Source organism: Cynocephalus volans, chromosome 2 (assembly GCF_027409185.1).
Source record: "Cynocephalus volans isolate mCynVol1 chromosome 2, mCynVol1.pri, whole genome shotgun sequence".
NCBI classification, from domain to species: Eukaryota; Metazoa; Chordata; class Mammalia; order Dermoptera; family Cynocephalidae; genus Cynocephalus; species Cynocephalus volans.
This window is the reverse complement of record NC_084461.1, coordinates 140,065,846-140,092,074: the sequence shown is the minus strand read 5'-3', so window position 1 is coordinate 140,092,074 and position 26,229 is coordinate 140,065,846.

Genomic DNA, 26,229 nt, shown 5'->3' with positions numbered 1-26,229 from the left:
AAAGATAGGGGGTTCTCAAAATGTTTTAAAAAGTCCCCAGGCTGTAATAGAAACGTGATTAACTGAAACAAAAATGCCTGCTGAAAAGTTTCAAAACCAAAGTCAGCTTTAAAATTTTTAAAAATATGTATGTGTATTATACACATATATGTCATGATTTTTATATATACATAAGATATATAAAATGTATCAGTATAATAGGTCACAGAAATTCTCTGACATTCTAGGGCAAGTCCTTTAAAGAGAGAAGTAATTTGAAGTTGATCCGTCCTTTTCCTGATGCGGGGAGATCCACCATGGATTTCTGCCCTGAGAGGCCTCTAGTAAAAGAGAAGGAAGGAGCAAATCTGGGCCATATAATTCTCCTCCTGGCCCGAACACCAGCAGATAGGGCCTGACAGATGTAGTCTTTATCATAGAATAAAACAGGCTCACAGCAGTGTGGCGCACACATGAATGTCACATTTTATGAATTGCCATATTGTCGCACTGCACGCTGCAGTGAGCAGAGCTGGGTAAACCAAGAGGTTAAGAGACGACTCGGCCTCCCCCTCCCGTGCCCCCTCCACTGAAGACACAGGCATTGGTTTTCTGCCCGCATCCTCATAGAGGAAGAAACAGCAGCCGTGGACGCACCTGCGTGTATGGGCCAAGTCCTCAGCTGCGATGCGTAGAGAGGTTAAAAATAGCGCTGTGGCTGGTCAGGTTTCAACTGTCCTGGGACCTTGAGCAGTTGCAGAGCAGAAGGGGCTGGGGGTGGGGGGTGGATTCAGAGAAAGCGTGCATAATAACAATGCAAATCATGCAAAGAGCTGCAGGGCGTAAATAAGTGCTCCACACTCCCTCTTCAGCAGAAACTAAGCCCAGGATACTGATTCTGTGCGCAACAAGCCCTCCATGAACCCTGGGCCAGGAAAGCCAGGAAAGTCCATTCTGACACTCAGTTCGTACATGAATATTCCATGAGGCTCAGCTCTTCACTCAACATTGTGAAGGAAACACATCCATGATCTCCAGGCACTTACTTTCTACCAGAAGAGAAAGTCTTACTGGTAGTCTTTGTCTCACACTCCACTGAGACCTCTTGCCTCACTCATGAGATGCAGGCATGAGTAGGGAATTCTGAGCAAGAGGCAATCAAGGTTGGGAAAAGATCTGTTGGAGTCCTCTTCTTTTCTAAGTTATCAGACTAGAGCTGAATCAGCTAGAGTTGGGATTAATGATACCTCTTAATGTTCACTCTTTCCTATAATATGATGCAGTGCCATCCAAATGAGTTACAGTTTTTCTAAGGTGATCCAGAGTCCTCACAGCCATGGAAAAATCATAATATATCTTCCCAAACAAATTTTTTTTTTTGGTGCCTGCCAGAAAGTAGAGCAGGGAGATTATCATCATTAGGAAACAGGCTCAAATGTAAACTAAAGAATTCAAATAGATTTTAAGATAAAACATTAGACTTCAAAGAAATCATAGGCTTCCAGGAGACTATGGTAAGCTTCAGCCCAATCACCTCCCTGGAAATGAGTTTAGTCCCCTCTGTCACCAGGGATTCTTTGGTGAAAAGAGCTTATGCATGTGGTAGGCTAAATAGTGGAACTGTAGAACTGTGTAACAAAAGAGTAGATGAAAGGAAGAGTCTCTTTATAAAAGTATTAGAATTAAAATTATATTATTTTTCAACACTCAATGAATTAATAGTTTTAGACAGTGTGCATCTACTGCAGCTAATATTAAAAAAAAATACAAACCAGACATTACATGCCTCTTGATGAAAGACACAAGATATAACACCATTTATAACCTTGTTAAGGGATTGAATCTGTGTCAAATCAAGCCTCTTGATCCAGTTCTCAATTTGCAAGAAATACAGATGAAGGAATGTGTTAATCTGCACCATGAATGAACAGTCAAAAATCCAGACTATAGGAAACTCAACAAGTCAAATGGCCCAGGTGTGTCAATAGATAATTATTTTTTAAAGAAAGAAAAAGGTGGAGGGGAAAACCATAGATTAAAAGAGACCTAAAGGTCATATCAAGTTAAAAAAAAACCCACATGGGCAAGACTGAACTATCAGGTTTAGGGAAACACAATTAAGTGATAAAACGATAAATCATTGCAAGGAAGTGATTACTATAAAAGTCAGGATAGTGGTTACTTTAGAAGGAGGGAAGAATTGTGATAGGATGGGGCATATAGAGGGGTCACATGAGTAGCCAGCAATTCTATTTTTCTTGATTTGGGAGGTAGTTATAATGGTATTCACTGTATAATATTTCATTAAGCTAAACATTTATTTTGTTTAGTTTTATATATCTGTGTTTAATTTTACAATAGAATTTTTTTTTATAAAAGAGTTAACCGCAATGGTTATTCACTTATTCATCTTCTACGGGTTAACTATTTAGTCTTGATGAGTAAGAAGCTCTCTCCAAAGCAAGAGCAAAGTCTGCTTTGATTTCTGAAAGAACTAGGACATAATAACTAGTGCCCAGCCATGTGCATTGAATTAAGCACATAGCAGAGCTCATTAAACTCTTGTTGAGTGCATCTATGAATTAGTCAACAGATAACCCAAACACTCCATATTCTAAGTCATTCTGCATACTTCCACTAGATGCTTCTCCCTGGGTAGAAAAATCTTCAGGAGGTCTGTTGCCTGTAGGAAAAGCTTAGCATCCCAGCCTCTTTTCTGTAAACCAGCACCAACCACCCTTTCCAATCTTATCACGGCTACTTTCTCAAACACTCTACTCCAACCAAACAAGTCTACTTTTAGATTTCTATTTCCTATCCTTTCTCATTTTCCCCACCCACCCCTCATGCCTTCTCTGGTAGGATTCTCCCTTTCTTTGTACTAGCATAAATTCTACTCATCCTTTGAGTCCTGGCTCTATTCCCATTTCTTCTCTAAAATCAGCTTTTATTACTCTGCCCCATCATGCTGTCTCTTTCTTTGAACTTCGACATGCTTGTTATCACTACTGGACACTTAGTTCTTGCCTGCACTGCTATTGTGAGAGAACTCTTTATCCTTCTTTATTTTGGGTCTGCAAATATACTCTATATTTCTGGACTGTGAATGACACTTTTTCTGAAATAATTATAGAAATCCTACTATGACATTTTGTGCATTGGAGGTTGGAGGGATGGATAGAAGAACAGATCAAATTATCATATATTTAGGAGCATGCAGTCTGTACTGATACACATAAGACATACATGTTTATATTTGGTGGGAACAGAATTATGGGACCCCATTTTGACCTTGGTAAAGTCAGTGCAAGGGGTTCTCTAGTCAACTATGGGCAGTTACAGACGTAAGCATCTGGCAATTGAGATGCTCAAATGAAAAAAGAGGACACTGAGATACTAAGTGTGAATAAATGAATATTACTGCTGAACTTCCTTTTATCACAGCTTTGTCCATGTCTGGACCTACCCACAGGTCACGCACTTAAATCTTGAAACTACAAGCAAAAAAAAAATGTGGGTTTTTTGCAGCTGGCCAGTACAGGGATCTGAACCCTTGACTTTGGTGTTGTAACTCAGCACTCTAATCAACTGAGCTAACCAGCCAGCCACATGCAAAAATTTCAAGAGTGCCACTCTATATACTTAAAAATATATATATGTACAAAATCAATTACAGCAAGTTTGGGGTTGGGCAGGGCAAGTTGGGTGAAAACTGCTCTTTTTTTTTTTTTTTTTTTGCCCTAAATTCTATTTCTGAGCAATTACTATTAAAAAAACAAAACAAAACAAAAAAAAACCTTATCCCTCAGTCGGTATCTGCAGGTGACATCTGCATAAAGAAGAAAGGTTAATGTCTCTGAGATGGGTCCACTGTCCCAGGGAGCCCTGAGCTGAAAGAAATCCCTGTCCTGGTCAGAACACAGGGCCAGCCAAGTGACACAAAATTCTGGGTCCTTCCCTGCAGCTAAACACAGGCCTGCTTTCTTTTTCTTTTTTTGGTTTGAGATTCACAATGTTTATTTTTAGACAGATACCTGAAAAGCATGTTCTCCATTTCTTTTTATTGAATGTTTTTAACTTATATTTTATTGGAATATAGTCAATTGTACATATCTGTGGGGTATAGCATTGAATATCGATATCTGTGTGCAATATGTGATGTTCAAATCAGGATAATTAGTATATTCAACATTATAAAATGTAATTGTTTCCCATGGTCCTTTACCAATTCCTCCCTTTCCCCCTTCTTCCTCCCCCTTTCTCACCTCTAGTAACCTCAGTTCTGTTCCCTTTTGAAAGTTCAACGAATAATTGTGATTGTCGCTTCTCTCTTTCTTTCGCTCCCACTTATGAGTGAGGACATGCAGTGTTTCTCTTTCTGTGCCTGGCTTACTTCACTTTACATAATTTTCTCTAAGTTTATCCCTGTTGCTGTGAATGGCAGAATTTCATTCTTTTTTATGGCAGAGTAGTATTCCATTTTATAAATATACCCCATTTTCCTTATCTGGTTGTCCAGCATTGGCTATTTAGGTTGGTTCTAACTCTTGCTGCTCTCCTTTTGAAAGAATGGCTCAAGGGAGAAGTCTGCAAGGACCAGGCAGATTGGAAAGGAGAAATGCAAGGGAGTCTGTGGGCTGAGATATCAGCAAAATAAATAAACAGCATTAGAGATGGAAGGAATGGGAACCTCCAGAGAAATCCAATTTCTTGTCCCTCATGCTGAGGCATCTCCCCTCCAGGAAAGCTGGGGAAGAAGAAGAAGGCTCTCACATGGACTGGGTGCCTCCTATGTCAAGGGAACAGCTCTAGCTGCTTTTACACGTGGCGTTTTATTTAATCCCCTGCCTCTACTTGCAAGGAAAGTGTTACTGATGATCCAAACCAAGATTCAGTGAGATTAAGTGATTTGTTGAAGTCCATATACCTAGTCAGTGTCAAAACCAGGATTCAAGTCCTTTGTTTTCCTCCAAAGCTCTGCCCACCACACCACTAGTGGAGACAAAATGATAGCATGTTTTAGCTGAAAGGTCACCTCATCATCATCCCCATTTCACAGGTGAAGAAACTGAGTCCAGAAAGGAGAAGCAACATGTCCAAGGTCACATGGTCAACTTGTGACAGGTCCTCAGCTGCAGCCCAGGCCTTCTGATTTCCAAGTAGCTCTCATCACCTGTATCCATCAGGGTCCCACAAGGAAGGCACACTCAAATAGGGTCACTAGAGGAGAGCTTAATGAAGGGACTGTTTAGACACAAGGGCACATTTAAGGGAAGCAGCAGGGGATGAAGCATCCCAGGTGCTGCAGCATGGTGGCGGGCGGTCATGGGCATAACCACCCCTGTGCCTGAAGGGACAAAGCCAGAGCCCTAAACCCACAGAGAGCTCTAACTGTAGCTATAGCAGCAGGACAGCTCTGGACTTGGGTAGAGAAAGCCCAACCTACAGCCCACATCCTGGCAGGGAGGGAATCGACGGGATAAATACCCTGACTCCCAGCAACTCTCCCTCCTCACACCCGCTGGCCTCCTACTGGTGCCTCCTATCAGTTGAACACTACAGGAAGCCAGAAGGCAAGGGATTCCCAGGATGCAGTTTCCAGGACCCCAGAGCAAGATGGAGACAGGAGGAGAGGATTCCTAGAGAGGTACATGAACACTTAGGGGCACACAGCAACCCAGGGATGCTCCTCTGAACCTCAGTCCTTGGGAAGAGTCTTGCCTCAGCAGGTCCAAGACAACAACAACAAAAAAACAAGTCTCACACCCCAGTCAATGTGGAGCCGAGAAGGCTTTGTATTAGGAGATGCAGGGCCTCTCAAGGCACAGAACTGGACTTCTTATCAGGGGTGTTATCCTGATCTGGTCAACCTATCTGTGATCAAAGGGGCCAGAGCCCTGCTCTAATCACCTAGGTATCAAAGCATAACTTTGCGACTCTTCTGCTTTGGAACCCAGGTTAATAGGGTGTTCGAGGGGAGAGTTGCTGGTGTTTCAGAGACTGTGTGTGTACAAGAGCGTATTTGCTATTTACCAGGTGTTATAAGAAAACGCTACTTTTTAAATAAAGTCGGACACACACACACAAACACACACGCACACACGCACACCCGTCTCAGGCTCATCCAGCCTTCCATGCCTGCCTGAAGTTTCAACCTCAACTTCCCCTGAGCACCCCTCCTCTCGCTGATTTGGTCTTATTTCCTATTTCGTTTAAATCAACAGTCCGATGTTATCGACAATAATGCTTTATGGAGGTTTATTTCTTCAAACAGACTGCCCCTCTTTGCTATAAAGTTAATTTTATGTTCTTTGTTCACGTTCCTAATCTGCAAATTACATCCTCCTGCTCCCTGATTACCGACTATTGGAAAAACAGCTTTTTTTGCTTCTAGTTTGAATATTCTCTGCCTTATCTGATGACCCTAATCTCTCTCCCCCCATGGCCTCTCAAGGAAGCTGCAAGTAACCGCCGGGCGCGGCGTGCAGGCCCGGCTCCTGCCTCGCTCTTCCACTGGCCTTTTTTTTTTTTTCCTCCTTTCCTTTTTCTCAGAGTGTGGGAAGAGACTCAGTTGCAGCAGGGAGGATTAGAAATTCTGGGATCCACTCCATGCTCTCAGAAAGTCCTAGTGGGAAGACAGAGAACTTCCGACACTCAGAGAAACAAGGACAAATGCTTTGGAGGTTGACATTCGGCTGATACCGCATGAAAAATGACTGGTCTCTTTTGTTGGGAAGCGCCACTGAGAGGGGGAGGGGAGGGGCTGCAAAAGGAATCGAAATTGCTGGGAATGGTGAGGGGGAAATAGAATCAGTTCTCATAAGATCGGGATTTTTAAAGAGGAAGGGGGACAGATGACCTGGCTGTCAGAAATGTCAAAGAGAATTAAGTGGGTTTGTCATCACGTAGAGGGAAGGGAGAAAGGATAATCAGGAGGAAAAAGGAAATTCTCAAAAAAATTTTAAAGTCAGAGTTGGAAGGAATCTAAGCAAATCTCATGCTTTACAGATGAGGGCAGTGGGGTCCCAAGAGCAGACACCAAAGTTGTAATAACAGCAAAAGAGGGAAAGTACCGATGATGAGAATAATGCAACTGTTTCCTGTTAATGATACTTGCTTACTGTTATTTACCAGACTTCACTGCTGTCTAGCATATGCCATGTTCCTTTCCAGCTCTGGTCCTCAATAACAGAAAAAGCTCATGTTTATTGTGTGTTGTGTGCCAGACACTGTTTAAATGCTTTACATGTCTCATTGAATTTAATCCTCCAAAAAAAATTCCAGAAGGTAAGTATCATTATTATCCCCATTTTACAAGTGGGGAAACTGAGACCCACAGAGGCTGACAACTTGGCCAGGGTTACAGGTAGCAAGAATTCAAACCAGGTCAGTCTGTCTCCTGAGCCCACACTCAAGAAATATCTGTGATATAAACACAAGACTCTTACATCAGTATATTATTCACACAGTCCTCACCCCAGCTTTGGTTGTCCTACCACTCTCATTTTCTGGGAGACACTGCACTCTGTCCACCTCCCCACCCACCCGCCTCCAGGCTTCTCTATTTCTGCAGCAGTCTTTGTCTGAGCCCCTAGGCCAGGCCAGGGGTGGGGTAACTCTCTCTGTAAAAGGCCAGATAATAAATACTTCAGGCTTTGCAGACAACATACAGTCTCTGTCACATCTTCATTTCTGTTTTCAGTTTTTTTCAACTCTTTAAAAATGTAAAGATCATTCTTAACTTGAGAGCTCCCTCTGACTCCTGTTCTTGGCCCCAAAATCTTGAAGAGATGCTTGAAATTTCCCATTCCCACCACCTATTCATCCATCATAAAGTTCTTTGGGTTTGGGATATCTCTCAAAATACCTTTTAAATTTATTTCAGCACCCCACACCCCTAGTCCAGGACCCCACTCTTTCACGTATACTCTAGTCACCAAAATGGTCTCCCCTACTCCCCAGAGCAGCCCATATGTCTCTGCTGGATTTATCTTCCCAAACGCTGCTTTGCACAGATCATTCCCTTCCTAAAATGTCTTTAAATCTAAGCCCCTTACTCCACACTCAGGGACTCACGCCCCTGAACATATGCAGACACACACACACACACACACACACACACACAGTTATGTGGTCCTTAATAATCATATGTAGTATGGCAAATATTTAGGGAGCATTACTACGAGCTAGACACCGTGCTAGACACATGGATTTCATTCAAGTCTTACCAGAACCCTATAAGACAGGTATGATTACAACCCCAATTTTACGCATGAGTTGCTGAGGCTCAGAAAGACAAAGTGACATACACTTGTTTGTGCAGTAAAGTGGTAAAACTAGGAACTGAACTATGGCCCTCAGACTCCAAGGGCCTTGCCCTTCACCTCCATCCTACGTGGTCTTTAACCATGTCTCTCCCTCTGCTCCACCAGAAACTCTACCCCAGTCCCACCAGGAAACATCTCAAAAGGACACACGTCAGTGCTTGCCCCGGAAGAGAAGCTGATGCCTCTGAACGTGGAGCACCATGAATGGAGCAGGGATGACACTCTGTTCAGACAGCAGGCCCCAACCAGTGTCCCCAATACCAGGCTGCCAGCCAACAAGAAGGCAGCTCAAAGCAGCTGTGTTTCACACAGCAGACCAGGGCAAGCTACAAACGTGTGGACCCAACCACACCACAATTTGCTTAAAAGCCACACTGTGTTTCCTGGACAATGGCCACAGGCCAAAACACACACATTCCAAGTTTTTATGACTCTAAAGTAAGCATTCTTTTAATGGCTCTTTCCCTGTCCCTTTACTCTTGCTTGTGTTGTGTTTTGCTTGTTCCCCTCCTTGCTTTTTTTGCTTTCTTAGCTCAGCTCTGCTCTCTGCCTCCCTTGCTTCCAGAATCTCCTGCTCCAGAGCTTCTGGCTCTTCTGCAGTGTCCTCACTGCCTCCTTCCAAGGTGATGGTCAGGCTTTCTCTAACTACTACACTTCCTTTCCTTCTGTCTTCCTGTTTGCCTCACACGGCCTCCTTCCCCTGCCTTTCTGGCGTCTCGTCTTTGGCACAGACTTGAATGCTCCATTCCAGTTTCAACTCCTTCTCACTCCCCCAGCCTTCTGTCCTCTCTCCCCCTTGCCCTTCCTTTTCTTTCTGGACACCTGGTCATCCTGTCTTGCCCACCCTTCCCCAGCCCCGTCACCCTTCACCTCTGTTCTTTGTCCCCTTGTCTCCTCTTTCCCCACCCCTCCTCTCCCTTCTCTTAGTTCCCTTCTGGTTTCCATCCCCACCCCCACCCCACTCCTTTATCTTTGTTTTCCTTCCTTCTGGCTGCTGATAGAGTGGGAGTAGTTGCAGGCTGCTGCCCTGATCTCAGATGCAGACCAGGAGCCAGCCTGTCAGTCTTACACTAAAATTGCACGGAAAAGGAGGTCTCAGCACCTACATGCAGTTTGCCCCTGACTGGCACAGAGCTGGAAGGCTTCAGAGTAAAGCCACTAGGAGCCAGCCGGCAGGATGGAGAAAGGACTGTTTCTTTTTCCCACTGATCTCATGTAAGTCAAGGCCAAAGACAAGGGCTGGGACATGTCATCTGTAAGTTGCAGCCTTAGGGCAGGCCTCCATGACTATCCCTGACCCTTGCCCACAATACACACACACACACACACACACACAGACACACACACACACACACACGCCCGCACACACATATTCTTACTTTTGTTCAGAGTAAAAGGCTCTGCAACTTTTCAGATGTAGTGTACAAAACTCCCACACTGCAAAGTAACAACTATAAAGGGAACAAGAAGCACCACCGCAGAAGACACTGCTGCTGGGGAAAGGGCTGCCTTCCATCATCCCCTCTCCCTCCTGCCCATCAATTCTTTTCAACTTCAGTTGTTCCTGTTTCCCTGACTGAGCCCCCATTCAAACGGAGCTGGCGCCTTTCCTTAGAGGACAGCGCCATCTAGCAGGTGAAATGCCAAACCCTCCGCTGAGAGCAGAGCAGAAAAGCTCCCCAGCTCCAGGCTTCCAGGCTCCCAGCTCCTCTTTCCAACTCTCAGCCATTCAAATGCCAACAGGTCTGAAATAGCGACTGAACACTTTGGCCTTGTTGGAGATTTAAGTCCATTTTCAATGACCCCTGTTTCTCCAGTGTCTGATTTAGTTTCCATTGGTGGCCTTTGTTCCTGGAAACGGCAAGAAAGTTCTAGGTGAGCCAACCGGTCTGCCTGATGCTTGGGAGCCTCGGGTGACTTTTTCCAAAGTAAAACAAAATAAAATTTCTTAAAGATGTCTGGAGAACAGCTTTGTCCCCTTCTGGAGTTATGTGCCAATCTCTGTTCTTCTTTCCTTTTTCTACCGTTTCTTCCTTCTTCCTTCTGTAACGATCCTATCTCCAAAAACAGCCACATTCTGAGGTACTGCGGGTTAGTACTTCAACATAAATTTTTTTGGAGGAACACAATTCGACCCATAACAGATGGCAAGTAGTTTTTATTTCCCTTGCAAATCCTGATCAATTGGTAATGGCTACCTTGACCCCTCACCAGAAAGGGGGAGAAAAGCCTAAGATCAAGTTTACATGGGGTGGGGAAGAGTGCTATGAACCATTGCCAATGTCTGCTACAGGCATGGAGTACAGAGTGGCAGCGTGATTGTCACACATGGGCCCTTGCTGAAGTAGAACATATGCACAACATAGACACTGCCTCTTAGGAGCAAACAACATATGTCTCCACTACGTGGGTTGGCACACCAAAAACATTCCAAGGCCACACTTCTGAAAGAAGGCCCGTGGCTCTCAAGCCCTTCATTTTACATGTGAGGAAAACTGAGTTCAAGGGTTATTGTGCCTTTCTTGAGATCACTCAGCCCTTCTGTAGCAACATCAAGACTAGACCCTGATGTCACAACTCCCAATCTATTGTCCTTTCCAAGACCTCAACTTGCCTCTGGTGACACGCAATAGAGACAGAAGCCCCTGTAATGCCCAGGCAGGATTCCCCAAGATCCCCATACCCACAGGCCCAATAAGGAACCATGTGAAGAGAGTTAAGCTAAAAGTCAAAGGTCCAGGTTGGAGTCTGTGGCTAACTTTGTGGTTGCCTGGTCTCTAAGCACCAAAGGACGCTAAGGCTGCATTCTAGGCCTTTGTAGACAGAACACTGTTATCAGTTAGTGATGTTTGCCATTGCTATGGGTATAAGATTGGGAATTGGAAAGATAAATGTATATTTGCTGGGTTGGATCATCTCTGAAGACCCTTCCAGTCCTAAGACATTGCAATAAGAGCATTGGGCAGGAGTCATGGGTTTCTTTCTTGAACTTAAACTAGAAAGCTGTTTTAAGGGACATGCTGTGATGATTCTGATGTCCAAACACAGTTATGTGACCTGCTTCAAGGACTTTTAGAATGGGCCTCTTCTTTGCAGCTTCCTGACCTGGAAGCTGCAGCCCCCCATTCTGCATGCACCCATACTACAGTCCCACTGAAGTTACCTCTGGTATTTCTCCACATGCAAACTTCCTCCCTAGACTCAATTGGTGAGACTCTGACTTTGGGTCCTGGCTGAACCCTGGCCATTTCCATTTACTTGATCCAAGTGACAGGCAAGGAGTGTTTGCTGAAGAATTACCCCTCAGCCAGTGCAGGCGAGGGGACATGCAAAGGCCAGCTGGCTCTCAAGCCCAGGAAAAGGTCAACTACAAGAGAAGGGACAATAGTTCCCTAGGACTCTCCAACATGCCACAACCTTGTATGTGGCTGGCCCATGGGCTGCTCAGGAAGAGACACATTGGAGAAGTTGAAGACATTTGCCTTTTAACTTCATACATATGCAATAAGCCTTGTTCAGGTTCTTCTGCTGCAACTCAGCTCACAACTGCCGAGGTCCCTTTTACTCATCCTTCTTGGCAGGCTGGCCTGGACTGGCTTCTGGGGAACATTTGGAGTAGGTACGGATCACCTGGAGTAAAAAGTTCCATGTGAACAGGGATGAGAGAATGGAAAAGCTGGTTAAGAGTTCAGCTTTGGAGATGATCAGATCTACAGTCTGCTTCTCATATCGCAGTCATGCTCCTCTCTAGCTGTGCAACCTCAGAAAAGTTACTTAACTCTCAGAATCTGTTTTCCCATGAGGAAAGTGAGGAGAACGATAGTAACTACTTCATAGGACTGTTTGAAACATTAAACGGGATCATAGTCACTGGTGCTATTATTAGTATTATTAATTCAACAGACATTTAGGGTGCACTTGCTCTGAACTGGGATACAAAGATATTGTTGTTCACATCACAAAGTTCATGGTCAATCACAAGTTAGTTACAGTATGATATCAAGAGCCAAATCAGATATCTGTCCAAAATACAAGGAAAGAAGGATGAATTCGACCTGGGGAGCTGAAGAAGTTCCTTTACAGAGTTCATAACATTTGAGCAGGACCTTGAGGAAGGAATAGGATTTCACCATAAGTCTTCAGCAAGGGATCAGCATATGCCAAAGATGAGCAAAGCCTATCATGCGAACTGTGAGTGTGGGCTGTGCCCGAAGACGATAAGGTTCCTGGATTTATTCTCAGAGCCCCTGGTTCCAGGAACAGACACCCCCGGAGTCAGAAGATCTGATCTGACTCTGGCTTGCTATGTCAACTCAGTCAAGTCAGTCTGCTTCTCTGTGCCTTGATTTCTTCCACTGTTAGATGAGATTGACTTCCCACAAAGAGGTTCCATGAGGTGAGAAATTTTAAGTAAGAGGTATGTAAAAGCTTTGGGAAATTAAAAGAGGAGTCAAACATATAATAACAGAAACAAATGTTCACTGAGCACTAACTACCTGCCAGGCACTGTGTCAGGCTTACGAGCATTATCTTATCATGGCACCTGTTATCACTGCCATTATACAGATGAGGAAACCTATTTGGGAGAGAGGTAACTTATTCAACTTAATGCAACCAGTAGGTGGTAGAGCTAAATTTGTCATGTCAGTGAGGGATGGGGAGGTGCTCGTCTTCCCACCCCTGGACATGCTAGAGCTACTTTCTAATTATCATGGGTATGGCTGGACCAATTTCCATATTGCTCAGGTGAGAAACTGAGGCACCTAACAATGCTATGCCCAGAACTAGACACAGGGTGCATGGATACTGCCCTGCCTGAGTCTGGATTGTCAGCCCTTAGTAAGTCAGAGAGCATCCCTCTGTCCTTTACTGGGGAAATTATAGCCACAGTACATCACCCTTTGCCCAGTGGGTGCCACAAAGAATGCAATGTGCAACTGCCAAGTTTCATGAAAACACACCCCAGGTCACTGCCTGGAGTGGGGTGGACAGAGCACAGGACACAAGGCTTTTTCCTGTTTCTGAAGTTCCTGGGGCTTCCCTCTGCCAGAGGCCCCAGTCCCACGGGACACCACACTGGAGGGCCCAAGGCTCCTGGAAAGAGCTCCCTCATCCCCTTCAATGAGCGTTGGCAGAACAGGGCTAAGGGAAAGTGGGCCCAGCATCACTAGTGCCACAAGGCACCAGCAGGAAGACCAGCTGTGAGAAGCTGACTGGGAGGCTGGCGGGGCCCCCAAAGCAGGCCAGCAGGCAGAATGGGGGGATGTGTTTGGAGGCTGGGGATAACTGGGGCCTCGTGGCTAGACAGGGTTGGCTCAGGGTGTCAAAGGACTCTCATCCACTGAGAAAGCTTGGAATAAAAGCTCCTGATGAAAAGCATTGGCATCCATGCTGCCTGGAGCTCGGGGAGAGCCCCGATCTCAGTTTCTTCTGTTTTTAAGAGAAGGAGGGGATGGGGGTGCTCATGCATAAAGCAGGGGTACAGCAAGGTGGTCATGGGTGCTAACTGACACAGCTCTCTTTTTTCTAGTCACCTGTCCAATCTTCTTTCTCTTCCTTTTTTCCCCCTCTTCTTCCTCTTCTCCTACTGCTACTTCTGAATAAAGTTTACTGAAGACTACCTCTACGCTGGGATAGTACTAAGTCCTTTATATTCATCATTTTATTTAATCTGCATAACAAACCTATGAGGAAGATAATATATAAAGATATTGAAGAAGAAGAAACTGAAGTTCAGAGAAGGTTAAATAAACTCCCCGAGGCCACAGATCTAACACATCATCCAAATCCAAGCTCTTACCCTAAAGCTTACGACCTTCCCAGTGTACCACTCACATATAGAACTTTCATATAGAGAGGGAGCCTCCCAAGCACTGCCTACCAGACTGAGCTCGGGCCAGGTTTCTCGTTCTTCAGTGGAAGAAGTTACCAGTTACCAGCTGCATCACAGTATAAATCACTGCAGAGAACTTTCTTCAAAAGGGAGGTGTTGTGAGAGTACTTGATTGTTCTCAGAGAGGGATGTAATAAGTCCTTCTGCATTGTAAGGGCTTGAGAAAGAAGCAGCATCTCCCCAGGGGAGGGAGTCAGAGGGAGAAAGGGGGATCAATGTTCCAGGCTCGTGAAGGGGTGGACTATGATGCTGTTGCCAACTTCATCCCTGGAAGACAGGTGAGCAGTAAGGACAAGCAAAGAGACAGTGAGATCCTGGGGCCACTGTGATGGGACTGGAGCTGAGGCCTCATCCAGGAATGATGCAGGACAACACCTGACCACTTAGTTGCACTATGAGCCAGTGAGAAACCACACCACTGGAAGATTGACCACACTCCAAGTCTCTCTTCAGTGGGTGTCCAGGAAGGAATGGCCACCCTTTGGGCTAAATAAGCTCCTGGGGTTTTAGATAATTCAGGGGTGGTAGAAGAGTCTGAGCCCCCTTTAATAAGGTATGTGAGAATTTCAAGCAATTAAATGGAAAGATAAGAACATGGATCCTATTTGCACACTGAGGTTGCTCTACCAGCAGTGACAGTACTGGGGTTTTCTTTGGTGTTCCTGATGGTCTTTCAGTTCCATTGGCATGATACGACAAAAGAGCAGTTGGGATAACTTGCTCAAGAAATCCATAACTCACCAACACGAGGGTGGTTTCTCTCCCCCTGACAAGTCGGGGTCATCACATATGGTGCTGAAGCTGCGCACTGCTCAACTCCAAGTGGCAGTGCTGACACAGACTGCACTGTGAGTGGTTCCTCTGGGAGCTGTGCAGTGAAGGGCTCTGAACTGCACCACCTGTTAAGATCAGGTCAAATACATCCTTCTCCAGGCAGGTTTCTCCAAACAGCCTAGCTGACAAGAATCACTCCCTCTCCCTTATCTCCATCCCCTCCCCCCCCCAAATAAAAACAAAACTACACAAACACATACAATTTCGTATCTAATTTCAGGGAATTCATGGTTGCCCTAAAGTCCATCCATAGCCATTAAGAGTGTAGCTTCCATGAGACAATATGAAATAGCAGAGACAATCTCTGTCTTGTTTATCATGGTATCCTGATAATTAGCACACTGCCTGGCACCTAATAGCATGAGAAATGCTTGCTGAATAAAGAGATGATTCTATCTTGGAATATTCTTGAATGAAGGGTAAGTGTGTCAGATCCATTTGTATAGCTCCAGAGAGTTCCCAGACAATGGGCCCTCACCTGGTCTAGCATCACATTCAAAATGCTAGTCGATAAATTATTGCTTAGCCACTCTGGCACAAACACCTCAACCAGCCTGACCCTTCAAGGAAACTTCTCTGAGCTCCAAGAGTCTTCACCCTGGAAAGGCAACGTCCCTGCTTGGTGGGCGTTTCAGGTGCTGAACGGGAAATCTGACACAATCACTCTTTTGGCCACTTAGAGTCCTGAGAATTTACAGTTCCCTTCCTTGCTGCCCAAAGAGGTAGAGTTTAATGAAGTGAATAATAGTGTTAATAAAATAATAATACTAGTCCCTTACATAACTGACAGATTAAACTGTCCTCCACATTTTCACATGCAGGAGCTCTTTTAGTCCTCACAAGTCATCCAGCAAATGACTTGTATCCTCATTCTACAGATCAGGAAGTTGAGGCTCAGAGAGGCCAAGTAACTTACCCAAGTGACACTGTTTGTCAAAGGCTAGACCTGGCACCCTGGAATTCTGTATTTCTCTAGCATTATATTTGCTGACCTCAGGCTGCCGTCTAAGCAATTACTGAATCATGTATTAAATGTCTTCGACATGCAGACGTCAGCGTACTCTGAGTTTAGCCTATCTGGGCCATGCCCCAGAGTCTGTCTGCATCAAGCTAGAAAAGTTAATCCGCTCAGCAAATATCACCTGCCACATGCTTCCAGCTGCCAAAGGCTGGGTTAAATCTGGCCAAGGACTGCCACTAGGACTCTGTTAGGTCAACAGTCAGCAACACAGTGCCCCAAAATGGCCCACCCCTCCTCCACCTTCACCAAATTCTGGCCTTAGGAACTTTTCAACCACACCTCCTCTCTCCCGAGAGTGGGCTAGGTATGTCCTTGTCCCTGGGCTGTAGGGCATGACACAAGATGAGGGTTTGGAACATTCACATCCACAAAGAACAGTTCAAATGACTGAAGGAAAGAAAATGAGAGCGGAAAGTAAACAGAAGGATCTCTTGGAGTAGGGCTTCTGCTCTAAGGAAAAAGTTGGTAGGAAGCACTCTGATGGTCTTTAAGCACATGAAGGGACATGCTGTCACGAATGATTTAGACTCACTTGTTTCCATCTGTATCAGAAGTAAAGAAAGGTCTGAGCTTCCACTGCAACAGGCAAATTTTAGGATAAGAGTGAATAAGGACAATCCATCTGCAAGAGTGAATCAGTCTGTAGAATGTCCACCCCAAGAAAGCTTCACAGCAGGATTGGCAACTGATAGTATTCAATTGCTTAAGGGCAACTAACTTTGCATGGAAATAAAGGTGTAGACCAGTCAACCTCTAGACAGGCTTCCCCTTCCTGATTTAAAACTATGTTGCCACCTTGAATCATAGCAATGTGTTATTTATGCCTATATAGCATTTAGTTTTCAAAGCTTTCTTTCAGAGATTGGATCACTTTTGACAATTCTGGAAAGGAGTTTGGGAAGAAATGACCATCTCCAGTGTAGAAGTGAAGGAAGTCAAGATCCCACAGCCAGTGAGAGACCAGGACAAGACATGAGCTGCCATCTTGGGACTCTTGCAGGGCAAAGCTTCTTCCACCAAGCTATGGAGAACCATGCGTCCTACCAGCCGGGATCTCAACTCTCAGCAGTTCAGTTCCCAGGGTCTGAATCCTTATGCTAGCCATTCAGGTTTCTGAGAAAGCCCAGGGAATCCCGTACACAGATACTAGGGCCATGGCAGCCAAGGCTGAAAAATCACAGTGACACCCCTTTATCTAGCCGGAACTGCCTGCAGATAAGGTGGAAGATAGTGCATGTCACAGCAGCTTCCTGGGTTTGTGTTCAGACAACCATTCCCCGTCCGTCTCATTAAAAAAAGACTCCAGTCCTAAAACGCTCCTCTCTGTGGGCCTTTTTGTCTCCTCTCTGGTCTTTGCTCTCTCCCCAAACCCCCTTCCTTACCTGACTGCCCCCTCTCCCTCAGGCATGCCAGGCCCCACCTCTCCCCTCTCACTGGCAGAGCAAAGAAGCTACTCGGCATGATGACAGGTGCAGGGAAAACTCCCTTGCTCCAAAACATCTCCCACTCGCAAGGCCTAAAGTGCCCGGAACAAAGGGCAGTCTCGCATGTCCATATTGACTCATAAAGTCTCTAGCGTCTTGGTGGGAATTATTTTATCAGAATATCTTCCTTTGCACTGGGAGGGGACTAGGGATTTATCCAGTCAACACTGTGCTAGGCTTAGGGATACACAGTCCCCAGCCTCGCGGCCCTCAAGTCTGCTACAGAGCTTCCCCGCCTCTGTTGTAAGAGAGCTGCCATCCTGAACCCCCTCAGCCCTCGGGGCAGCTGGCCATGGGCAACCTGATGCCCTCTCATGAGGTTCTCATCTGTCACTTCCTACATGTGCTGCACCGTGAGAAGGGTTGTGGCTGCTCTCATGGACCCACGTCAGTCAAATCCAAGGCTCCTGAACAGAGAGGAGGTCAAGGTACTGAAAGGGCAAGAAAACCCCCAAACCAGAGATTTGGGGTTTTGAAGAGAAATGGTACTTCACAAAATGTCTGGGATTTACCCCCACTGCCCTGTCACCACCGCCACCCCCGGTCTGACCAAAGAATTCCTGTGGACTACATTTTAACAGCAACTGAAGGGGGATCCTGAGACCCTCCAACCACCTACTTGCTTCGGTTTCTAAACCAACTATTTCATTTTTGGCCTGGTCCTTCTGAGATCTGAGAGATGAAGTGGCCCAAGACCACTCAGTAGGTGGAAACAGAGTGGATGAGAAGTCAGATCGGGCATCAGTGTGTCTGGGTTTGAATTCTGGACCATCATCCACTAAACCTATGACCATAGGCTCGTTACTTAATATGCCTACTTTCCCTTATCTGGAAAGGGGTATTTTAGTAGTACCTACATTCTTTCATTCTATGGAAGATTAAATGAGATAATAAAGGAAACGCTTATTGCTTGGCAAGCGATAAGTATGCAGTATATTTTAATAATTTTAGTAGCCAGCTCTGAGGCCCTTGACTTTGAATTTACAGTACAGCTTTATTTTTCTTTTGTCTTTTTGTTTCTAACAAACTATTCTTTGTGTCGTGGAAAAGAGTAGAGACATTCATGACTCAGTTCCTGATTTGGGAAAGAGATTGACCCTTTGAAATATCACTAGAGTGCAGTTGCTCCTTGCTGTGGATTCAGATCATCAGAGTTCTGATATCTCCCCACTTCAAGGCCTGTGCCCTGTTAGAGCAAAGCAGACCCCAAACCTGGGGTCTCCCCACCCTCCCACAATGCCAGCCTCTTGAATCAAATTACGGAAGGATCCTCTTTTCAAAGGCAACTTTGATATCAGACTAGCCAAAAAGATACGGTGCTCTAGTCTTAGTGACACAATTCTTATCTCGCTAGTGATTCTTGCAAAAAAAGATATGAAAGTCTCATTCTTCCACAGAAGGGCTTGAGTTGGATTGAAGATTGTGCCATTCAGGGGAGACTTGCTATATAATATCTGAAATCGCCAGACATTTGAAAGCAGAAATGTCTTTCTCCTTTTGAGTATTGCATCCTACCTGCCATCCAGAGATGATTTATATGTGCTCATCCTTATTACAGACTACACATAATAAAGGCATGATAGAAATCATATCTGCATAGATTCAGGCAGCTCTGGGAGAGAGACTGCCAGTTTTGTTTGACAAGGCACTCAATCAAGCAAAAAGGTTTAAAATATTCCAGGAGGATCTCACTGCCTGCTCAAGACTGTGTATTTTTATCCAGATAACAGAAATCCTAATTGAGCATAATGTTAGTACTCATTTTTCCTAACTCCTCCTTGCAATAGGAAGCATCAGAGGAAAATTACGGAAACACTTTGCTTTTGTGGGGCAGAGTTATGAAGGAGAAGAGTTTGGTTGTTCCCATAAGCTCAGGCACCGCCACTGGCTTGGGTGCTTTTTAGCATGGAGCCAGGACTTCCATACATGCTGGACTCAGGAAGAAACACACAGAGGACTGGCTTTTCCCTGCACCTTTTATTCACTGGGTGAAAATTTCTCTTCAGGACTTGGTCGTATATTTAGATCCCTTTTAAAGTTTTCCTTGTACCTAGAATGATAGCAAGGAAGGCCCAGACCAGCAGAAGGCAAGGGAGGCGCTCAACTGGGCATGAAATTTAAAGGGCTCTGAAAACTCAGGAACCAAGATAAATAACGTTTTCATGTAATATTTTTAAAAGTAGACATGAATGCCAAAAAAAAAAAAAAAAAAATCCATGACGAATAAAATGTCAGAATTCTAAGTAAAAACGGGAAACGACGCTGCCCTTATACACAGATCCTGGCTCCAAAAAGATTTTATTTACAAAAACAGGCAGTTGGCCTGCAGATCGTAGTTTACTGATTGTATTTATTTATTTTAATATTGCATCAAGATATTATCTGTCTTGATCCCTGTATTTTCTGGTGCTCCCTTAAATTTTGAACAGGAAGGAAATGCTTAGTCTCAGCCCTGAAATGTAGACAAAGACACAAAGAAACTAATAAAAAACAAATTCACTTATTTAAATATCCCCTCATCACCATGGTGTCCAAAGGCACCAAACACCTTTGCTCTAAACTAAAGGTAAGCAGAGGAGAGGAAGTGAAAAAAAATTAAAAGCCATCATCCTAGCTCCTAAAGAGAACCTCTTTTCCAGCCGTTCCAAGAGCTGACAGGTTGATAAAACGTTTAAGGGCATAATGTTCAAACAGAGAAAAAAATTAAAAATGTAATAATAAAGTTAAATGTAACTGTTTTAAAGCATAATTCTTCCGAGAGATGAGTTTTATGTTGGACCAGCATTTGAAGTAGCAGTAGTCATTATTAACGGGAACCTCTGAGAGAGAAGATTTAAATCACCAAAGTAATAAAAGTTGAACAAGGACTAGCACCTTGAAAGGCACTTGGAGAGAAGATTGCATACAAATGCAATTAAAACGATGCTTATAAAATACTAAGATGTTAATTGGGTTCAGTCCCAGAAGCCCCAGCAGTACAGTATGTCAGAAGTTAGCTGGTTTGAAGTTTAAAAAGAGTAGTTTAATTTGTACACCTTGTCCTAATTACAGAGCTTTCTGCAGCCCACGTATCTGTATGGTTTATTGTAGCTTGGAGCTTTGTAAAACAAACACACACACCAGTTAATTGGGTTATTGCGATGGATAATTGGGCTACAGAACAGCAACCTCTCTTGCTGGCGTGCCTTTACGGCTGGTCATGAACGCTCCAGCCACGTCAGGGGACGCTGATTTGTAAGGTGTGCCGTTTACAGCTTGGTGATTCTGTTGGTCTGAGGAATAAGAGGTGATGCCTTGAAAACAAAGAATCACACCAGATAATGTTCGCTCACGACCACGCTCCTGCCCCAGCTGGCTTGTTTAGGACTTTTAGCACTGCCTGCCCGCCCCCTGTCCCTGCCCTTTCAAATATCCCAGCACGTGTGAAGGCCACATTCTCACATAAAGACCCATGTCCCAGAATGCAGGCAGGGAAGAGCAGTGCCTCCAGTAGCCCTGTTTTCAGAGCACCTGCGGAGAGACCTTGTGAGGTGGTGGTTTTTCTCCTAATCAGCAAATAAATACGTAATGCTATCAAAATAGGATCATTAAATTGGATTAGGAGTGAGTGCAGCTGAATCATTTTCCAGCAGTCCTGTTGGAATGTGCTTCTCATGGTTGGGGATTTGGCCATCTCAGGCCTGGCACCAGCAAACTTCCTTCATGAAGGAAGCCATAAAGGAGCTGTGACATATCACAGGTTTACGGTCTCTCTGTCACTCTCCCTGTCCCCTTCTACCTCTAGCTGCCAAATGTGAATCCTAAATGAAGTGAGATGAGAGTGTTGGGAGGTTTATTCCTACCCCAGGGAAGTTATTCATGTCTGGGAGCTCAGAAATAAGTGACAGCGTGGCAGGTAGTTGATGGAAGAACAAACGTGAGATTCCCAGGCTGCATCCCAGTGTGTAGAAAGTGCAGGCAGGCCCCCTCGGTCACTCACCATGAGTAAAAAGGAAATATCATCTCCAGGCCACAGCCCAGAACAGTTCTCCACATGCAATCCAGGGTTCAGGCCAGCCCCAGGCTGTTGGCCCAAGGCAAACTCCATCAGTCCCTAACTCCAACTTCTCATCCCTCTTGGGACTGGGGCCTGGCTCCTCACAATCTGATACACGAAAGCACCCTAAGGAGTTGATATCTCAAAGGTTTCCTCGATATTGTGGGCTGATTGAATTGTGTCCCCTAAAGTCCACTGTAACTGTTGAGGGTGGGAAATCCTATTATGGTAATTGAAAGGTGGGTCTGGAAGAGGTGATTAGATTGTAGGACCATGCCATTGTGAATGGATAAATAATGGTGGTCAGTGACATGGTTCGGAGGGCTTTAAAAGGAGAGCATGTGAGAGGTTAGTCTCCCTCTGCTCCCCCATTTTCTGCTATGTGAGACCCTTGTGTTGTAGTAAAGCCACCAAAAGGACCCTCACCAGATGTGTTCCTTGGACTTTGGATTTTCTAGCCTCTGAAACTGTAAGCAATAAGTTTCACTTTCTTATAAACCACCCAGTTCTAGGCATTTCTGTTATAAGCAACAGAAATGGACTAATACCCGCTATGAAGAGCATCTGCTGTGTACAGGAGAACTGCAATGTGCAGACTGCACTTTACTCAGATGGGAGAAGGAAGGGTTGGGAGCCAGGGCCCTCACCCAAGAGTCCTTTCACCATGCTCTGGACATTGAGGATGAGCTTGTCACCACGCTGGGTGCTGGAAAGAACACTGGAATCCAAGGTCTCTCTTGTTGATGAGCTGACATTTTCGGGAGAGACCAGTCCCACACTGGGCTCTCAGGAACAGGGCTGGTCTGGAGAGGGACTGGAGCAGGGAACAGCTGTCACAGTAGCTTTGGGCAGTGTTAGGATCTTCATGTACATCAACCCTCTCCCTGAATCTGAACATCTGGAATGAACAACATTTACTTTGGGCTAATCGCAATCCTAAAAGGAAATTTTCCCTGTCCCTCAGCCTGGATGCAATAATGCCCAGGCTTACTGCCACTTGGTATCCAAGAGATCTGGAGCAGAGGCTGGGACTAAGCTTATGACAGCCCTATACACAATCCTGGCCCTACCACTTGGCAGCTGTGTGGCCTGGGGCACCTTCCTTAAGCTCTCTGTGCCTCAGTGTCTTCATCTGTAAGCCAAAGACAATTATATTACCTCCTTCAGGGGGTTGTCAGGAGGACTCAAGGAGACGAGGCAGGTAAAGTACTTAGCACAGTGCCTGAAACACATAAGTACTAAATAAATGTTACTTATTTTACTTATCACTATTAATATCATCCTTGCTTTATGGATGATGAGTTGAGGCTCAGAGGATAATATGATCAAGGTCATACTCACACGTGTATGCACACGCATGCACACACACACGTGGAAGGCAGAAATTCAAACTCAAACTGAGGGTTCTGACCTCAAAGCCCAAGGTCATGATCATTGCGGAGGGCCTGTGCTCCTGAGGGCATGCCCCTCACACTCACACATTCTTTTACTCAGCATGGATTTTTCTAAACCATAACCTAGGAGGGAAGAGAGACATGGGGACATTTGAGAAAATGCAGGTGCCTGAGACAGGGTGTCTCTGGGAAGAGGGATCTCAGGAACCCTGAGTTAGGAATCCAGGGTCACCACAGACACAGCACTCATGGAACAATGTCACCCCATGGTCCTGACCCCGGGAATCAGACTTAAGGACAGTGGCAAGGAGAAATTTATGCAGTGCAAACTACTGTGGTTGCTGCTTAAAACTGACTTTGAGGTTGTATTAAGAAGTGAGAAAGCGTCATCAAACCCAGCCTGCCTACAACACCCCGCGGCAGGCAGATGATTATGATTATTTATTATTTGTTGAAGGATATTCAAAGCCATCAGTCAGGTCTTCCCTCAGGCCAGGAAGCTGAGGAGGAACAGAGCTAGAAATCTCGAGTTTGGTTCCCAGAGCTGCTCGAGAGCTGAGAGTTATTAAAGTACACTTTGCTATTGCTATCTGCTCTGTGGGGAGCTTGACCCTACATCTGACTTCAGGCTCTGCTGTCCCTGCAGTACAGGTGACAGCAAGTCATACAAATTGCAAAGAGGGACGCCAGGGATGGGTGAGGAGGAAATGATGGGAAGGAAGAGGATGCAGTGGGTATGGAGAGGGGGATTTTATGCCCTTGTTTGTACCCTCGCTGCCTTATCCTTCCATTATTCCACAACCACTGTACTCAGGGAGACCAGATGACGGAGAAACTGCCCACAGAGGAAAGGACGTCACTATTTATGGCAATAAAAGTCCACATAATAAGAGAGGGAAGAGGGGCTTGCCACATCGTGGCTCAAGGCTGAATACTGACCATAGCCCTCACCAAGGGACTTTCAAACTTTTCTCAACCTTGACTCCGACCCACAGTTAGAAATACATTTTACAACATGCCCCACACACTCTCATGACTGAAACAAAAATTTCATTCAGGCCGTACTCATCTTTACCACGTGAGATGCCCTCTGATACTTCCTATAAACTTCTGTGGGTTTTTTTTTTTTTTTTTTATGTCTCTTGGTAGAGACCCACAAAATTAATTTCATTACCTACCTTAGTCCTTGGGAATCAGAATCCCCTGAGAATGAAGTCAAGGAACTAATTTTTAACCACGAGCACCCAGATGATCTTCTTGCACGTGAAACTATGTCTTGGACCCTCAGCTGCCTGACCCTGCCTTCTGAAGGAATTACTAACATCATCCAGGTGTTCTCAATTTCTGAAGACGGCCAGCTCTGTAATGTTTGCTCTAGGTCTGTGACAATTAATTTCATGAGTTATCTTGGCTCAGCCATGGTGCCCAGTTGTTTGGTTAAACACTAGTCTAGATGTTGCTGCGAAGGCATTTTGTAAATGTGATTACCATTTACAACCGGTTAACTTTAGGGAAAGGAGATTATCATTCATAATATGAGTGAATCTCACCCAATCAGTTGAAGGCATTAAAAGCAAACTTTGTCTCCTGAAGAAGAAAAAATTCTACCTCGAAAGTGTTAACATAGAAATCCTGCCTGAAATTTCAGCAGATTAAAGACCTGCCAGCCCCCACAATCACATGAGCCAATTCCTTAAAATAAATGTCTTTTTATACATACATAGATATACAAATATATGCACACTGTACATATGTATACAAATTTGGGGATACTTCAAAAAGTGTGCGAAGTCAAATCTTTCCACAAATTTTTGAAGTACCCACATATTCTATTGGTTTTGTTTCTCTGGAGAATCTTGACTGATACAAGATTTAAAATCAAATTTACTATTAAATGACTTCTTAATATAAAAAAGAGTATTTATTCTGGCCACACAGTGGAAATGAAAACTAAAGGGGAGGAGGACTGGATTCAGAGAGCCACGGTAAGAGACTATTATAATCCAGGTGAGAAACAAGCACCTACACCTGTGTGGTGGGAATGAGAGAAGAGGGTGTGTTCCCAATATATTTATAAGCCATATTTCACAGGTATTATGGTTAATCTTCTAAGGCGGTTAAAGGAGAGGAAGGAATATAGAATGAAACCTGGGGTTTTGGCTTGACTTGGTGCATAGAAAGAGAAAATAGACTGAACAATTTGGGGAAGACATATGATGAATTAAAACTTACATATATTATATTTGTGAAGTTTGCAAAAAATCTGCAGGTGAAAATACCTAGTAGGGAGCTGCTACATGTGTCTGGAGCTTAGAATTAGACCCAATCTTGAGAGATTTTAGAGATGTTCACATATAAGTAGTATTTGAAGGCATGGGGGTAAATACGTATATTAGTTAAGACAAACTATCTTAACCGAAAAAAGAGGGGGAGCCAATTTATGGGCTCAAATATCTAAAAAATGAAGGAATGTGCTGGCTTTAGACACCAATGGATAAGGATATCCCAACATTCAAATGTCCAAATGTTACCACTAGGAATCATCTCTTATCTCACTCAGCATTTCTTTCACTTCAAGGTGGAAAAATGGCCAACAGCACCTCTAGGATGACATCCTACAAGTTCAGTAACCTCCATGAAAAAGAACTACCTACTAATCCAGCAAAAGTTCCAGGGCTGCACATTTTGGCTGTTCTCCTAGCTCTTACACGGTTCACTTCTCATTCAGGTCTTGACACAAATGTCAGTTTCTCAGGGAAGATTTCCCTGACCACACTCAGTTCCCTACCTCAATCACTCATTTCACATTTATTCTACTTTATTTTTATAACACTTATCACTATATGATATTATCTTATTAGTTAATTTATGCATTTAATTATTTGTTTATCATCTATCTTTATGTCTAGAATATAAAATCTATAAGCATATAAAATTTATGGGAATATAAAATCCGTGAGCATATAAAATTCATGTTTCTGTTCGCCTTGTGGATTCCTGGTCTCTGAAACAGTACCTCCAGTATGTATTAGGTGCTTAATAAGTATGTGTTGAATTAATAGGCTTTGACCATGATAGGAGTATTTATTCTAATGAATGCCATAAATCATGGCTTCCTCCCCCAACCCCCACTCTGCGTAATGCTAGTTGTTAAATATTTGCCAGCACACCAGACTCACATATACTAAGAACGGTAGAGGCTTTGTTGGTTTCACCAAAACAAATCAATTTGCTTTTACTAAAAGAAGAATGAAATGGATG